At 40.5% G+C, this 18,662-nt stretch overlaps 1 protein-coding gene across 2 annotated transcripts in view; it reads right to left on the minus strand.

Moving 5' to 3' along the window:
* Positions 1-18,662, minus strand: part of nrxn2a (neurexin 2a) — a 116,324-nt gene that overhangs the window by 34,743 nt on the left and 62,919 nt on the right. The gene's annotated exons all lie outside the window — the stretch shown is intronic.

The raw sequence follows: 18,662 nt of genomic DNA on the forward strand, positions 1-18,662 counted from the left end.
ATTTGGAGATTACCCAATATGTATAAACAATATGTTATAAACTTAAATGAATACAAGAAGCAACTGAGGAACTGAGTCATTATTATGGAGAAAAACAAGGTGTAGAGAGAAAAAACACAAAGAATAGAAAAATTATTAAAAAGTGAGATGTGGAAAAAATTAAGTAACAAGAATGGAGATGTTTTAAAGTTAGTAAACCTAGAAGCAAAGCATAGATGTTAAATGTGTTATAAAATCAAATAAAAAATGTAATCATACTGATATATAATAATATAGAACTGCTTCAATAGAGACGCTGCAAAACCAGATCTAAAAATTATGGTATTAGAATGAGAAGAGTCCAAAAATAGAATAAGTGTACATACTGAGTGGAAAACAGAATAAAATTCAAAAGGGAAAAAATAAATGAATTCCATGGCATAACCCAGGTAATATAAAGAAGCCTAACTGTGTTTTTTTTGTCCTTGGTCTGGATGAAATTAGTGTCTAATAAACAGGTAGGATCAAGACTGATAAGACCTTTATACACCAGTACAAGGATTTTAAAATCAATTGTAAATCAGATAGACAGTAAGAGCACAGACTGGGTGTGATGCTTGATCTCTTACTGGTCTTAGTCAACACTGGAGCAGCTGAGTTATGAAGCAGTGATAGTTTATGTTCTGTTGTAGAAAAGCAAGAGTGCTTGTTAAACTCTTCTTGCAGTAAAATACAACGATATAGTCTCCAACACTGAAAGGGAACATTTGTTTCTGACTTTGAAATGAAAATTAAAAAAAATAATTAACCTAACAGTTAACTAAAAATGTTTTAACCATAACCCTAACCCTAACCCTAGTTCTTTCGAATTTAAGTTAGAAATTGTGTGAATAAATCTTGTTGTGTGTTACCAATTAAAGTGATTTTTGTTAGAGGTTGGTCCAACAATCATCTTTTTAGTAATATATTTTACTAAAGGGTTCGCTAAGGCGAATTCTGATATTGGTGGCAGAGAAAGTGAACTTTAAATCTCTCCAATGGCACCTTAGCTACCTGAAACAAGTGGTGATACTTTAAATTCAATAGTCTAGATTTGCTAGCAACCATCTCACCACAACTCACCAAACAGCCACCAGACCGTAGCAGAAAGCTCTCATGCGGATCTGAACGTGTTAGTAACATCTGTCCTGAGAGATCTAATCACGAGAGGTCGGCGCTAAGTAGGTCTGTTCACACCTGACATTACAATTAGTCATGCATGTGTCTCCTTTGACCCTTTGTGATTGGATCTCCCATTCTCGCCCTATATATGCAAATAAACACCACTGTCATTTCTATTGAAGGAGGACCTATAGGACATATGAGGACCACATGATGTGCCCGATGAAAATGTTTGTGAGTGTGTGTCGGTATGTCAGGGCGCACAAGAGAGATGGAGAGGGAGGTGTGAATGAATGAATGAAAGTGCGCAGCTATGAAGAAAGATTTTTACCAATCTAGGAAAAGTATCAAACATTATGTGGTGTTGATATTGTGTTGGCGGCCACAAGCAAATCAATACAAGTCAGCCAAGGAGCATGAAATCAGTTTAAACTGTAGCGGTTCCGAGATGTCAGCTGAACAGACGTCCTTCATTTGTGGCCCCAGGACGAGTTTCCCTTTACACAACAGAACAAATGTGTCCACAATGTGTCCTGGACCATTTGAGCGCGGTCTGAGTGATCAGCTCTCATGAAACAGTCAGGATGCATTTTTCGGCGGTTCAGACCTAAACTCAGTACTGACTATTTGTTCACTCAGGATGGTTGGCCATACCAGGTCCTGAATGGGGTCAGTGCGGCTGCTGCAGGAGGCGGAGTCTAATGTAACCGGCACACTCAGATTGGATCAGTGAACCAGTTCCCCTCCTGTGATTTGTATTTGTACAAAAACACCAATGTTATGGAATGCATCATAAAATTTAGTGGAGCAGATATTTGCTTTTATATGTAGCGGACCAAAAATCGACAGAAGTAACATTCAGATGCATGGCTAATAAACCTAAGTAACGTAACAAAGAAAACAAAAGGATGTTCCATCACAGTCACTGGAAACGGTCACAGTTGTGCTTCTTTTCAATAGAGAACGTATCATCCCTCGACAGAAAGTTTTTCAAGATAGCAATTTGCTTTTTCAGAGCGTCTGAACACTAAGTTGAATTCTTACCGTGAAAGCCCACATGACAGAAAAACGACAAACGCGTCTACGACTGTTGTAAAGATGTGAGACGTCCTGCTGGGAAATGACTCTCGTTGCAATAGGCACAGATCAGCATACTGTTGTATTGATAGGTGTGTGAAAGATGCATGGCACTCCTTCAGGCGTCGAAACATAGCTGTAAATTATTGTCATGATTCAACAATGGTGCCCGTCATGCATTGAATACAGTACTGTATGGAATCAAATCAAATAAGAGACGTGTGATGAATATAACATTTATCGGCATTACAGTCGAATCATAGGATAAATTGTATAAGGGACGCTTCATAACGCCACCATAGGAACAGAGCTGAGCAGATCTTTTTGTTATTCACTGAGCATAGTGGAAAGTGAGAGAACAATCTATCAAAATGTATTGGGAGCAAAGAAGAAAATATAAAGGTTTTCTTTTGCTGAGCGAGCAGAGGCTGCCGCTTTGTTGTACAATGACCAGAGAGGGAGCCAGGAATAGAGACGAGGTGACAAAGAGAAGGGGGAGATAGAGAGAAATGAAAAAAGAGGCGGGGAATTGAGGGTTTGTTTCCATCTGAGAGAGAGAGAGCGAGAGAAAGAGAGAGAGAGAGAGAGATGGGAACAGAGAGATCACTACTACATTTGCACGACACACAGTTTATATCAAAGGCAGGATTCTGTGACCTGCAGCCAAATATGATCCAGCTCACGCACAGTATTAGTCGGCTGTAAATTAGCTCCATCTAATGTATGTGCAGACAAATTTTGTGGGGTTACGAGTTCCTAGATGAAGTCGCACCATTGGACACTGCATTCTCCACTACACACCAGAGAATAATGAACCAACTGACAACACCATCACACTACAATTTTGTCTTTAAAATGGCTAGAATGCTGATGATAAATCACAACAAATAGGGGGTAATCATAGGCCAAATTGCCTCATTAAGCCTTTGGGTGTGTCGTTATTTGCACAAGCGCTGCAATGCAACCCACCCTGAGTTCACTCACATTAAAATGTGGTGTATAATATCAATTAACTTGCTGAACATGACATCAATAATTGTCATTGTACATTTAAGATGGAGAAGACTGTGTAAAGATATTTTTGATCAACTATCTGCTTCACATTTTGAACTCCACCAACATGAAGGAATCTCTATCAGCAGCTGTGACAAGGACAACGTGGACAACACAAAATCCTGCAAACTAACAAATCCAGGTGAAAACTTTTAATAACAACATCGTAATGAAGGAACACACTAGACGAAAACCTTGGTAAAAATGGAGGAGAAAGTACATTGATAATAACGATAACAATAATGAAATAGATAAAAGAACAATAATGATCTCGCACCCCGAGTAAATTCAAGAATTCCGTAAAAATCAAGTTTTAGCCGAGGTCAATTGAGGCTGAATGTGGATCGCATAACTCCTCGTTCCTTGAGGTAGGTTTTCACAGAACAGAAGTTGACATTCAAGTCAAACCCTCCATTTATCTATAATTCCTCTAATAACATGGGTTAGTTACAATTACTTTTACCATTAACGCTGCGCAGAACGCCGCAGCTGTAGGACTTGCCTTGTTATGCCCCGTTTCAATTAACTAATCTGCCCAATGCCAATCTTATATGGATGGTGAGTTTTAATAGGTTACAGACGTGGGCTGGGGAAAGTGAAGGATTAGTACATGGCTCTTTATCAGGCCACAGAGGAAGCTCCAGCAGCTGAAGACAGCAGCCAGTTGCTCAGGCTGAGTGGGGGAGACGGCAGTCGTGACCTCAACTGTATAAAATCCATCTTATGTTGAATCATATCACGAGTGATGTATAGTCTGCACAGTTTGCCACAGTCCCTTCAGCCACTGCATGTGAGCCTGTTTTGAGCTTGTACCGTTTGCGTCAGTATGTACAGATAATCCAATGTGAAATCTCTTTGGAAACGAGTAACACATTATGACACTAAATATCACCATGTATCATAATTTAATGAGCAATTTAAATTATATTTTCATTTACATAAATTACCCCGGTGCTTTTCCCTGAATATATAGAGAAAACTTTGAGATAATAACCCATTAAATGTGAGCTGGAACTGGCTGAATATTCACTTTTCCTGTTCTGTATGTGTTGGACGTGTTGGATGTGTTTCTGTTTATTATGATCCTTGTAAGTGATGCAGTTTGGTGACTTTCTTCCTGATATCACATTAAATAGTTCTGCAGTTTCAATGCATTTGTAAACTGAGCACATATGGTCTGGCTTCAAAGGCCCGTACATCCTGTCATGTTGCCTTAAAAGCAGTGCTGAGTGACAGCTTCGTTTTATAGCTGCAGAACCACATCTTGATTTTTGATTGGGGCTGTACTAAATATTTAATCAGATCTAAACAATAATGATGGTTATAACGTTGATGAATGCATTCATATGCATTTACTACAAGTTGTTGCTGATGTTGTGCACTAAAGTCCAGACACACTGGAGGGAGTGTATGTGAGAACACAATGTTATTTGCTCTTGACATATTCCAGAGCTTTTCCCATCAGGCCCCCCCCCCCCGTTAATTTAATGTAAACAAATACATGATTTCCGCCGCAGAATGTTGACATCATGTCCTGCTTCTTTATTGACTCTTCTCAGAAAGGCAAACAGCTACCTCCAGAAAATGTCCGGACTCAGTACTCTGCACATTTTCAGAATGAGGTGATGTTGTGTAGACGCAAGCTTGCCACAGTGAAGACGCCCACAATGACATCACATCATTGCATGCACTCTGTCTTCTTCAATTCTTCATTAGGTTTTTTATAATTTTGTCTCCCACCAAACAGACTGAGAGCTCCGACCCTGCGAGAGGAACAGTGAGTGAATGATGTATAAGTTTGGTAGTGTGTGCTGGTGAGTGTTAGCCAGGATGACAAAGACAGAAAAGAAGGCAGAGAGAGGCAGGCTCTGAATGTGAAGGCCTCTTTGTGTGTGTGTGTGTGTGTATACGTGTGCGTGTGCATGTGTCTAGCCTTTATGATGTAAACTGAATGTAACCTTTCTTCACTCTCGCAGCCCCTGCAGTAGGGACTCGGAAGCCCCCCTCTCCACCAGAAGCCAGCATAGACTACCATTCATCTGAGGCTCAGCTGCTGCGTGGTCTGGGTGTGAAGTGAAACCCACCGTGTTCCCATACAGAGCGGGGCACAGAGGGACAGTCAGAGCAGGGTGGGGATTCACCATTTTAGAAATCGAGCCTTGCATAATGTCAGGCCCCAAACTGGACAGTGCCCAGGAGACACTTTAGGGAATTTCGTCCTGGAAAATTGCAAAATGAACAGAGGCACTAACTGCCAAAGTGAGACAATTTATACTTCATCTTGTATCTCCACACACCCACAGCACTCACCGTGTGCAGAAGCACCGAGCCTCTTGGCGAGCCGCTGACCCCACTCTTACACCGCTTATTGCCGTAATTATATGTGCTCCTGGTTACTTCACCTGCAGGCATATTATGATTGCTGTTACTTCCTCGGTTAGTGAACAATCCATTTTGAAAATGCATTGTTTTAATAAATAGCCTTCATATGATTATTGTTTCCAAATATCCTCTTTAACAAATTGCCCGTTATTATAAAAAGAAAACGCTCCTCTCTGATGCAAATAGAGCCTCTGCGGTCACAGCCCTGCGCTCGAGCTGCAGATGCAGCCTCCTGGCCGCCTCTTATCTCTGTCTGCAAACTGCCTATGGGTGTTTAAATCGGTCATCACACAGAGGCTGGTTCAGGCTGATTTACAGCCGTCTGGTAGCTCTTTTAAGGGAATATTTCAGTTTTATTGTTCACTTATAATGCCGCAATAGAGGCCTTCCCCTCAGTCTACCTCTGACAGACATAGTGGGATGAAGCAGGGGCAATATAGCTATGCCTGTATTCCTTTTCTTTTACATTATTTTTCTTCTAGGACAAAACTGAAGTAGCTTGAGATCTTTTTTCCCAGTTTCTATATGAAGTGTTAGTGTATTATTTGACATTTTCACCCAGCCATGCCCTCAAGCATCCGTTATGACCAGAAATATAAAAATATAAACTGTATGTAGATGGATGGATAGCTACTGCAAACACTAGTGGATACAAATAGTAAAATACACCATGTAGGTTAACAAAGACTTGATATAACTCTGTCTTAAACCATTACTCAAGTTCTACATCACATGATCTCAGCTATTAAATAATTAAAAACCTTTTCCAATCACAATCACATATTGTCTCGGGTATCTCTGAGCCAGTAGCCTAAATTACCAGGCCCTGCTATGAACTTGCTGTTGCTAGCATAATTTCCTTTTAATTATTTTTTGGTTAGAATTAGAAAATGAATTCAGAGACAGAGAGGCTCTTCACTTAACTGTGAGCTGCTGAACAGATGTTGCACTCAAGGCACCTTTGCATTTATTGTTGTTTCAAACCATAAAGATGGAGGACATGTTTATGCTTCCTCCCACTATCAAGAAATAAAGGCAAAATATCCTGGATGCGGACGTTGCCATCTTGTGTATTTGAAGCCACAGCCTGTGCAGTAGCACTCTGTGGATTGAGCTGCAGTAGCGAGGTCCAACCAATATGTGCTCAATCAATTGTGAGTGAGTGTCAGCTGTCAATCAAGACCTTTCACAGCATCTTTATGCATCTAATGACTAAATAAAAACAAAACAGAAAACACAAACCTCAGTGTGATAAGAACTACCTAAAATGACAGAGCCCATCTATGGGAAACATGTATTTCCCATACTGCAGCCAGCCACAAGGTGGTGATCAAAGGTACAGTACGTTTAAAACACAGTTACATTTAAAAGAGAAGAAGGGAGTTTTACAGTATAATATGATTGTTATTGATAATTCTCAAGCCTATGTACAATATGAAACTTCAGCCACTAGGTGTCTCTAAATCAAAGAAATAACAAAACAGCTAGTTTGATGATGTCGTTAAGCAGCATGGGTTCACCGGGGTTTGTCTTCAATGCCACTGCCAATTTAAATCTACCTGACAAGAATCATGCACAAATCCTGTTCATGGATGAAGTAATATATTAAAGTGTAATTCATGTTAAGCAGTGACCAACACAAACAGAGGAAGGACGCAAAAGTAGACTGGCTAACTGGCAGCTTGAGATGTTTGAGCAGAGATGAATAAAGTAAACATGACCCAATTAAACCAAAATGAAACGTCCTTGGGGATTGGATGATTTGGGAACACAAGTCAACAAAATATATAACATGGGTCTGGTTGTTTTTAGACATTACACTGAATAATAATTACATATTATATATAAGAATCATAACACTGATGTAGTTTTAGGTCTGTTAAACCATTTGGAGGGAGAGAGGAAGCAGCTCTATCATCAAATAAGCTCATACTTTCTGCTTAAACAAGATGTCCAGGATGTTGACACAAGCCAGACGAGCGCCACAATGAGTTGGATTGAGTTTCAACGATGCAGCTGTTTACATGCGACGTGTGATGGTAACAGATGCAGCCACAAATGGAGGAAGTCTCTCACAGATACTCTCAGTCAGTGCCTGTTGGCTTCGTGGCAATAACACGTCAGCTCAGCAGCAGTGAATTCTCCTCTGTGAAGTATTTTAATGTTATTGAATGAACTCCATATGAGACCAAGGAGAGGAATGATTTTCCTGCACAATCTAACATATCTGATTTAGCTGTGCACTGGCATTACCGTTATTTCAAGAACTACCTCAGTTAAATCATCCAGTGTGTACCGGCTTAAGAGAATCTGGGTTCCCATTATAATAAAGAATAAGGATTATGAATGGGCTTCACATGTGAGTCGTGACATGGCTAATTAAATAGGACACGAGCAGTGATGATAAACTGCAAAGTCTAACTGTAGAGAGATCTTAGAACAAATCAGCTGCACAGAAGCTGAGAGATGGTCGGTTGTTAGGTTTGTTAGATTAGGTCGATGCATGTCCGGTCTCCAGCCTGCTGACAGTTGAATCTCTGAGATGGTATATATAATGGAATGGCTCTGGGGTCAATGTAATTATTATTTACGGTAAGCTCAGCAAAACTCCCATTAAGTTCACAAATCATATTTGGCACATACGGACATGGTATAAAAGCCATCATAACTCATAAAAGGTATGAGAGTACGTCTCACACAGTCAACAGCTCCAGCGTCTGCAGGGCGATGTTAGATTGCCTCCTGTGTCTTGCAGTCTCATACACTGTAACCGTGTTTTGAAATCCTTGGTGGACGAGTGAGTGAAGTGTGTGTTATGGAGGTTTGGATATTTCTCCTAACTCTGTAAGTCAGTGTGACATTGGCAGCAGATTGAACTCCCTCTCCAGCAGTCAGTCTATGCCGGGTGAGTCATAAGAGACCATGACTAATCATGAAATAACCTGTCGCATATCTGAGTGAAGCTGGCAGCGCGGCTTGTATTTTCCAATCTGTTAAACATAGCTGAGCACAACCCGCGTCTGTTTGCATCCTAATGAGCTATCAACTCGCATTAAATTATCCCCGATACGTGACCCTTCGCCCAGCGGTTACGAGAGGTCAGGGAGGAAGTGTGGTGGCTTTAAATAATGAGCAGGTTTATTTGTAAAGAACAAATTACTGATTACTGACGATGTCAATACTGGTCTAATGAGAGAGTGGAAGTAGCCTACTGGGTGCGATTGGACTGTTTTCAGTGAGAAATACTGTTTCAATCGTTACCCTGAAAACAACAGCGAGCCTGCAGCAACATGAACAGGACAAATAGAAATGAGTGGTCTGCACCACATTTCCATGGCAATCCATCTAGTAGATTATTTCAGACTCAGACAAAGTGGTGGACCAGACAGACAGAGCCATAGCGCCGGGTGACTCACGTTGTTTAAAAAGCACATTCACGACATCAGCGGTTCCCAAGCTTTCAGCCCACGACCCCCCAAAAAACTTGACCCCCCATTATCCCAAAGGATCCTGACCTGCTTACATGGACACCAATACTCTGATATTAACTAGAGTAAGACAATAGTCTGAATAAGACACTAATAGGAGGACATGTTAACAGCAACATGTCCTCCTATTAGGACATGTGGAGTTTTCTGACCTCAGTCACATTATGTAAACATGTACACCTCTTAATCGCATTAATAAAAGCCTATTAGAGTTTTAACAGCATTTTGCAACATAGAAATACGGCAGTTACCAACATGGTCGTAAACCAGATGGAAAATGTCCAAAGGAGCTTTTTCAGAATTAGAAAGAAAACACTTACAATGTTTAACGGTAGCATCCCACATTAAACTATTTCAGATTATGTTTTTTAAACTGGCAGAATAACATCGGACATAACGGCTTAGTGGACGTAATGATGTCTGTCATAATCAGGGCTATGCTCTTGTTCCAAATAAGGTCAATAGTCTGAACATTGGTATCCATTAAATACGTCGGTGCTCACTTATAATTCATCTACATTCAAATATTGAAATGTTTCCTTTGGTGCTGTAAATCCACCTGCTGTACTTGATGCTGTCAATAACCCATCTTTAAGAAAATGAATTAATTGATTAATTGTCTTAAATTGAACTAGTATGTTTAAGCTTTGTGGCTCAGTATGATCATGAGAATTGTGTCTGATTTGATTGGATTACTGGGAATCATCTTGTGAGCCTCCTTCTGTCTCACAGGGGTTCCTGACACCTAGTTTGCTAACCACTGCGCAACATGATGGTTAGGAGAAGGCAGAGAATAAGTTATTATTAGATAGAAATGTACTGAGGTAAAAGAAGAGTTGAGAATAATGATATAGTGCCACTGATATTTAATATGATCATTTCCAGGCAATGCAACAAGAATATGAAGACTGTAAAATAGGAGGAAAAACACATTACTATTCTGTGCAAAGACATAAATCTCTGGTGACAGCGTTATTAACTTCAGTTTGTTCTGTTTGAATGTGTCTTTTTAACCGGCTTAACAGGTAAACAAACCCAAATCAAAAATACTGAAACGAGCAATAGAACTAGAAGCTCCATCATGAAATGGTTTTTGATAAATACAACTGACTCAAACCAATCACTGTTATATGTGAATGGGTTACAAACTCAGTTGATCCCAGAGTGAATCAACACCTCTGTGCTCAGCCGTCACCTGCTTTCATCCTATCAGCAGAACGTTACAAAACTGAAACACAGATTAAGCTGCAAAGAGAGTAAAAAAACAACAGATCCTGGAAATCAGGGCTTTGCTGCTCCGTTTATCTTGCTGCACATTACACGGAGGGATGTATGTTTAATTAACGAGCACGAGATGTTTCTGCGTACTGTATTAAAAGAAACACAAGTACATTTGGGCGCACGAAAAAGTGAGCACTCCCAAGCAATTTCCAGTCTAACAGAAATCCATTCAGTTTAAAAACCCTTCGCTTCAGCCGCAGTGGAGAACATTGCGATCCAAACAGCACACATCAGCGGGCAGAGAGGAGATGATTAGACCGTGGTTTTCACTGTGAGTAACTTTGTGAGTGCTGTATTAGTAATACATGTTGTGAAAGGCTGTAATTGCGTCTTTGTAGCGTAGCCTCACGCAGGTTTGAGCAGGGAAACTGTGTATTTCCTCTACCCTGCGGTCTTCCGCTGTTACATGGTGTTATGTTAAAGCAGTAGACAGCGGAAATGGATGACTTTGACATTCCATTGAGTCTGTTAGTGGGGGTGTTTTGAATCACACCACAGTTAAGACAATAACTTTGGTCTTCTGCAGACACACAAATGGAACCGAGGAAGCTGGAGGCAAATTTCTGCCCCTTGGAAATATTTTTGGAAACTTTCTCATGTCAAACGAGAAAGGCAATCAGAAGAGTGAATTCCTCCACCGAGACCCAACTGTCCCCTGAGGAAACTTTATTTAAATCCACTCGATCTGGATCTTTATTTGGATCTGCAGTAAATTGTCTGTTTTTTTACCATCAAGATTTACACATTGCTGCCTTGGGAAACTGGTGAAAAAACTCCCAATTTCGCAATGTTAAAGAAAGTAAATCTTTGTCCAGATCCAGGTCTAAATGTTATGGGTTCTTTGTTGGTCTAAGTCCCATCCATCCACCAAAGTTAAAAACGGACAGGAGCTGAAACAGATCTTCCCGGCAGAGGTGAGAAACTATACCAAACCTAAAACATTACCAGTAGTCAAGTAAGACTTGACAGGACAGCAGGATTGGGTCAAGGTAATCAAAAAAAGTCCAAATGTTGACTTAGTTTCATTTATTTTAAATAAAGTTTAGATATCCTTCTCATAATAGGCTGTACACTTTGTGATAACTAAACTGTCCATTTTGCTCACATACAAACGAAAACTCATTTCATTAAAATCAGAATGAGGAAGGGAACAAATTAGATTAACAGAAAAGTTCAGCCATTTCTCTCTTTCTTCCAGACGCATTTCCCTGGTTTCTTATCTGTGTGTTAAATGAACTGAACTTTTGAGGTTCCTCTGTCCTTTATCTAATAAAGTGATGATTGTATAATTTAACAATCTTTCAGTTCTTTTAGTGCCATCCTCCCTGATATTTGTAGGGATGTAATTCTCAAAAGCATGCGACCTGATTTGTTTTCTTTTTCCGCCTCAACTCTCTTTCACCCCGTTAGCACATCTACACCCTGGTCAATAAAATTAATAGTTATAATACAGAGTATGTCAATTAATTCAGTAGCTTTGTGTTTTTGTAAACACAATAATTCCTTTGGTATCTGCATCCTAACTCTGATGACAAAATATTGCCCTTTGGAGAAAACCCCTCTGAAAATACAACACATAAGACAACAAAGACGTTTTTTTATTTAATGTGAGAAACTGCGACGACAGAGAAACACAAATAAGCCAAACGGGACATTATTCCCTCAGGTGCTCGACTTCGTTTCACATCTATGTAAATGTCAAACGTCCCCCACTCATGCCTGAAAGGCTAAAAAGCTGTAAATATGCTGTGAGTGGTGAGACAACGACCTGTGGTGTGTTTCAGTGCAGGGATGGTTTTTGCCTGATATTTTAGCTTCCTGTAAGTTCCAGGTTAACTCTTATAACTTCTTCTATGCTCTGCCAGTGTCTGACAGGTTGCTCAAGCTTTTCTACCTCTGTATTGCAGCTGTGAGGAGCTGCGCCGGCAGTCTGGAGCTCAGGTTCCATATGAGTCACAGCGAGCAGGGATGTGGCGGAGACGATCATCTGTGGGGATACACTCGTCTTAATGTTGAACACAGCTGAAGTCGGGAGGCTGATATGAGGGCTATGTCGACTGCGGGATAAATCTAAACATCTTGGGATGTCTGGGAAATAGTACTTTAGCAAGGAGGATTGCTATATAGAAAAATGAATCACGCACGTCTATGTGAATGTTCAATCAAGTTATTGCCTTTTGCAGTAGAGGTTATGTTTCCACTGTCTGTTAGTCAGCAGGATTCTGCAAAAACTCCTGGACGGATTGTTGCAAAATTGGGTGGAAGGATGCATAATGGGACAGCAAAGAACTCTTTACATTTTGGTGCAGATTCAAAGTAATGGGCGGATCGAGGACTCTTGTTTCACTTTTTCTGCAGCGTTTCCAACCAAATCCATTCAATCTGTGGCGGTAGCAGCGGTTCTCACGCATTCGTCCCACAGGCAGGGTGAATCAGCACGAGCGGAAAAGAATCTGGGCGAATTTTATGAGAAGTTAACTTTAATGGAGTCCACTACTGTAACGGATGCAGAGTGAATAAAGCCTCCGCGCTTGAGTGCAATTTCCACTTATCCAGAGAATCAGTTGGCGGTTGCTTCCTGAGGAGGACGATTGCCTGTGATCCTAGAAATGACTTGTTTGAAAGTTGAAAAGCAGCAGCGACTAATGCGTCTCTGCAGCCAGTGGACTCAGAGATCTGTTAATTGCTCTCCGAGGTCTCGCGGATGCTGCTGCAGACACACAGCGCCGTTACCTCAGAGCGGCAGGTAACAAGGTGAACGAGGCCACCGGCGGCCGAGCTCTGCACAAGCAGCAGCGCAGACGTTTGCCCTGAGGAGGTTGAGACCTTTTCACAATGATAACATCTCTCCACCTGAACTGCACTGCATGGTCGACGGATGTTTTCTCAATTCTACACACAGCGGATCATGTAGGATGTTGTGTAAAAGGGTGGGTGGGATTTTTGTTGTTGAAGCAAGCAGGAGGCAGGGCTCAGTTGGGACGCAGACTCGACCCCCTAAAGGTTATTGTGGGGAAACAATGGAAGGTCAGACTCCCTTTCACTTTCAACGCCTACATGCCAATGAGAACGGTGAAATACTGTTGGCCTGACTTGTTCAAGATGTAATGTGACCAATGTGCTCGGCCCTAATAATTTGCATGATTATTTCTACAGACGGCCCTCTCATTTTACAAAGGCTCAATCAATGCAACGCTGTGCGAGCTGCACTGAACTTGATGTTTTAGTGGTTGGCAATGTGAAATGAATGTCCCTGTGGGAGGTGCCGGCCTCCTCCTCCACTCCTCTACTCCTACGTACCTCCATGAAATGGCCTCTTGTATGCTAACAATTCATAGAGTGAGTATATATCTATTAAAATGCAATCTGTTGGATATGTCAGTCTTAATAAAATGAGTCATAAAGTGGACATAATATTACAGAGAAATGTTAATCTTGAGATCATTTATGATTTAATATTGTACTTTGGTAACATTTGTATTAAATAGTTTATTTACAGTCAGTAAGAAAATCTAAAGATGTCTATAAGTGTTCATTCATATAAAGGCAACGTACCCCTTTTTTCTCCAACTCCAAAATTTCCCAAACATATCCTTTATGATTCTGTCGCTAATAAGGGAATCCAGAAATCCTTTCGTGTTTGCGGGGGAGTTGTAGTTTTATAAACAAATATAATCATTGAAATATAATCAATAAAACTACATTCATCCTGCTGGAAATCTTTTTATTACAAGTCTATATATCGGTTATAAATAATTAGTTATGCTGTACTTCACGTAATCCCTGTGTAAAGTGCCCGTCATGTCTGTCTGATCCCAGCTTCTCCAAACACAATCCATACCATTGACTTTATATAGTTCAGACCGAGAAGTGGCTCACGGGTCTATTTCGGGTAGGTCACCATGTTATGAACAGCAATATGTTTTCTTGAGCCTCGGTCCCGGGGCACAAGATTAAGTCTGAACCTCTATCCTGGATTATCCTTGTGGCCTTTGGGACACACTCATAATTTAGGATGACTCCACCTGACGTGAAGGTCGAAGAAAAATTGGGATTTGATCGAGCACTTTTTATACAACTTTTGTCACAGTTTATACGACATTACAACACAGTACATGCCACTTCCTGCACACAAGTGTTTTACACAAAGCTCTAAACCAAACCTCTCCCAAAAGTTGGAGACGAGAAATCTAAATGACAGTTTCTTTGATCTTAAAATTATACATGTACTCATATATATATACACATATATATATATATTTATATTTAGAGGAGGATAAATATAGGTTCTGCTAGATAACGCTAAACCTCAGCCAGCTCTCCTGAGGAAACGGAGATCAATTTGTTTTGACAAATGAAATGGAGTCTGAATACAATGCTTGCTAACTGGCATTTGAAACAGGAAAGGAAGACAGCTGCTGTCTAGCGCCATGTTACTGTATCTTGCCTGCATGCCTGCAAGCTATCAGCTCCAGTCTGCCTCGCTTCCCTGGGAATTCGAAGGAAATGTTGACTTATAAATTAATGGGGGAGGTGAGTTCCACTCAGCAGATAGATGATGCTAGTGTAGTTACGTAAAGCCATGTCAGGTGGAATGCCATGTGTTTTACACACAAACACATACACATATATATATATACACGTATATATATATATATATATATACATATATACACTAACCATAAATCTTAACTCTCAGGAGGCACCGATTACGCTGGAATGATCAAATCATATGACTAGTCCAAGACTAGGGGGTTGTGGCCTAGTGGTTAGAGTGGTGGTTCTCAAACAAGAAGGTTGCCGGTTCAAACCTTCAGGTTATAGACGACCAATAGAACCTTAACTGGGAACAATTCATACCTAACCCTTACCTAAACACAATTCATATATGACCACTAATCTTGACCAGAACCAGATCCTGCCTAGCTGTAACCTAAATCCACACACACACACACACACACACACACACACACACACACACAGAGACAGAGCCAGGAAATTAATTTGCCAAAACCATCATCTATAAACGGCAGAGGTTAACCGATAATTACACTCTCCATATGTTTACAGAAAGCAGAGCTGAAAATTGAGCACAGAACATTATTGGTGACTTTGGTGATGAAACGGTGACCTCGAGGTAAATTACACAGATGTCTGTAGCACACTGGCTAAATTGCTTTCTGTAAATGAATATAAATGTAGTGGGGCATAGGCCAACAAAGGAATATTCGTTGTTAAACAAGCTCCTATGCACTTTTATGAGGTTATAATATTGAATGATGGTCGAACACCAGGAACACGCAGCGATTGCTTTTCTTTTTCATGCTGGTTTCTGGGAGTTTTCTGGAGCGGCAGACAGACATGGGCTGGATTATTTGTGAGGCGAGATAAGCGAGGCAGCAGATTGTGCATGAGCCCGACAGACTTTACCAGCAAACACTGACGGCCGCGAACCCTTTGTCCTGTCTATAAATTTGTCTGTGTTTTATTTTTTATAGTCACTTTTCCCATTTATTTTAATGACTCTGATGATGTCTCAATGTGAGGCATGGGGCTTGTTATTTCCTTTCCAGTCAGACTGATGTATTGGTTTGACCTTTGATATCGGCCAGCCGTGCCATTTACCACCCACATGATTGAGAGTCCTCTCTAAACACTACTAGATTAAAATGGAAAATGCTGCAATGACTTGTATTTTCTTTGAAAACTGTTGTTTTGGCTGTCAATTGCGTAACAATAGGCTTGTTAATGCAGGGATATAATTTGGGTTAAACCTTCATTGTGATTCCAGACGTAAAACATATCTTAATAGAGATTTTCAATATCAGACATAATATAGAAACCATCCAAGGCAAACTTCCCTCAGCCACAGGATTGTGATACAAGTTTATAGGCTCCCGTAGAAGTCACAAGTCTGTATATGATTTCAACGTGTTTTATTTGCAAAGTAAAGAGAAGGAGATTCACTGCTCTACCCACAATCCTCAGGGTTAATAGTGACATCTCTGATTGGTGGATCTCACTGTTACCATGGAAACGTGGACCAAAACCACAAAGATCCTGTCGTCTACATTGGACTAGGATCAGATAGTTCAGAGTTACTTCACAAGGTCAACACACTTCACACTATATAAAACGCTATACAAACCAAAATGTATTGCAACACTATGTTAACAACAAGGTTAGCAGCGCGCTGGAAGTCTTTGTTGGTTGATGGGATGTTCAGTTCCTTCAGTCTCGAAGTAATTTTGCACACAGTGTTGTACCTTTGCCTTTTTTTTCAGTTTAGAATGTTTTCTATTTTGTTCTGAATAAATTGTTTTTTGCCCACAACTCATCTCGGAGCTTGTCGGCCTTTTTTCCGGAATTAAATCTCTTTTAATACGAATTTTCTGGAACGTCAATGGAAAAAATAACTGGGAATTTTATTACTGGAACCCGAGCCATTCTCAAAGGGATCGCACACTTTTACACTACATGTGTGCAGCTCCTGTGGTTCTTAAAGCACATTTTGATTTAACTCAAAATACAGATACTACCACATGAATCCTGTCTGTGTTCAATGTTCTTTAAACAGCCTCTCTCTGTGAACACCAAGTTTTACTGTAAATGCCTTCATGTCAAAAACCCCTGTTAGAAATAGTCTTGTAGAGGTTTAGCCTTAGGCGGCTGTTTGAAACTCTCACTCAGAAGATGTGTGAAAGACTCCAGGATGGTTATCAAGGGCTGCTGGGAACTGATTTTAATGGCGAGGCCTTTGAATGCATTATTAAACAACTGCACACCAGCATCTCACCGGGAATCTGTATCAGGTTTAATAAGGATCAACATGCTCCTCGTCCCTCTTTTTGCTTTGTCAAACCGCGGCTGCCGACAACCGCTATCTGCCTGGAAATAGACATGAAGAGTTTAAAAAAAGCTGCACTGTCTACAGCACTTAGTTGTAAAAAGTGTAGAAAGTCAATTTTAAGAGATACCGAAGTGAGTAGGAAAATCAATACACAGAAGTCCTGCGGTCATCAGACAACACAGAGCATTTATTTTTTACTTAAACAGAACGTATTAATAACTGTGTTAGACCTTGGTTGACTCCTTGGTCATGCAGACAGCAAAAATCAGCTCGAGCAGCGTCCTGCGGTATATGTTCTATCTGGGTCCTTGGACAGTGCAGCGCAGAGGACGAACTATTGAACTGCGGGTTAGATCGATAGCAGTGAACTGATTTGGCCATGTGAGTACATGACGCTAGAAGGAAGACGGATGGATTTCAGACTAAAGTACAGACCTTCCACCAAGCCTCCTGGTAAACCGTTGAGTCGTTTTTGTGTAATCTTACTTACAAAAAACCCAAACAAACCAGGTAAGAAACAACAAATCACCAAATAAGACACAATAATGTTTTTTTTCTTGATGTTCATAGGCCTTGATTTTTTCCCATAAAGATGATGAAAACTGTGAAAAAGGCCTCATCTCATACTCTTAAAGAAAGTAATAAATAATTCCTCGATCATCACAAACATTTAATGGGTTCTCTCTAATGTGGAACTCTGTCCAGTAGTTTTTGTGCAACGTTGCTTTAAAACCAACCAACCAATAAAAAGGACAGGGGTGAAGGTTATAATTAGACCACTACTTAAAACTGTCCAGCAAGAATAATGACACCGATCAGTGAGGAAAATGTCTTTAGTGTGCAGGAATTACAAGATGTCTCCTTCTGGGGGAACGCAACTTTCTGGCACTTATCCACAAATTATCCTCAAATAACCCCCCTGCAGAGTTTACACAGTGTAATGTCCTTTCCCCTCTAAAAACACTACTGCGAAAGCAGCACATTTCAATAATGATTACCACAAAGGCACAATTGTTGCAGTTATTCTAAATGACTCTGCAGCAAATGAAGCTTAACTCGCCGTGACCACTGGACCAATGAGCTTAATGTTAATCTCTTGCTATTATAAGTATGAAAAGCTTCTGGTAAAAGTCAGGCTCCATTATGCTGGACATAGAGGACACTTCATAGTGGAAGAAAGCAGAGCAATCAGATTTGAGATTTTCTTTTTGAAATGTGGTGTTGTCTATGGGTCGTGAGGCAATTGGTGTGAAGTATCCACTCAGTTCCTCGAGCTAGAAAGACAGTACATCACCCTGTGGTCTAATGCATGAGGTGAACAGTTTATGTCAGTGTGTGTGTGTCAGTGTGTGTGTGTCTTTGTGTGTGTGTGTGTGTGTGTGCGTGTGTGT

Source organism: Platichthys flesus, chromosome 15 (genome assembly GCF_949316205.1).
Source record: "Platichthys flesus chromosome 15, fPlaFle2.1, whole genome shotgun sequence".
Taxonomy (NCBI): Eukaryota; Metazoa; Chordata; class Actinopteri; order Pleuronectiformes; family Pleuronectidae; genus Platichthys; species Platichthys flesus.